Here is an 814-nt window from a genome sequence, read left to right on the forward strand (position 1 = left end):
TGAGGGTTTACTGTGGGCCGGGCACTGCGTTAAGCCCTTTCAGGGCATTACTTAATTCTCACATCAGCTCTGTGAGAGAGGGGTGGGCGGTGGGGGTGTTAGCTGCCATCAACCCCATTTTAGAGGTAAGAAAACGGCACTCAGTTTCCCCACAAAACCACTCAGCAGGAAGCTTGGAGCTGAGGTTCAACCCTGTCCGATCTCACTCTCCCGGGGGTATAAGGTGAGTGTGCGTGTGAGCCTGTCACCCTCACACAGACGGTCTCTAGAACCCCCGTCCTGCCAGGTACAGCGCCTGGCCCAAAGCAGGTGCCTGGTGAGGGCGTGGGTCTTGGCTCAGTAAGGTCCTCAACAAGGGCCTCAGTTTCCCCATCTCTGAAATGGGAATGCAGCGAAGACCTCGCAGGGCAGGGCTGAGGCCGTGCACTCTCGGGCAGCAGAGGAGGTGCTGCGCTCTACATCCTCGCTGCAGCCACCCTGGCCTATCGCGGGGGTTCCAGCTCCGTCCCCACCCGAGCCCGGGAGAGGCGCTGGCGCCCCATTGTTTAAGAGAGCGGGGAAGCTCCCAAGAGCCGAGTCCCCGTCCCGGGGTCGCGCTCGCCGCCCAGTGGAGCAGACGACTTGGCCCGGCGTCTGCCTCGCCGGGCGCGTCCTTTGTCTGCTCCCCGGCGCCCGGGGCCCGGGGCCCGCGCCCCGCTTCTAGGGCAGACAAAGCCGGGGCTGCCGCTAGTCTGACCGGCTGGAGCGGCGCTCGCTCCACCCACCTCCCACTTTAGTACCGCCCCCTCTCCTCAGGGCCCTCTGACTGGCTCGT

The sequence above is a fragment of the Bison bison genome, unplaced genomic scaffold (genome assembly GCF_000754665.1).
Source record: "Bison bison bison isolate TAMUID 2011002044 unplaced genomic scaffold, Bison_UMD1.0 scf7180017864266, whole genome shotgun sequence".
Classification (NCBI taxonomy): Eukaryota; Metazoa; Chordata; class Mammalia; order Artiodactyla; family Bovidae; genus Bison; species Bison bison.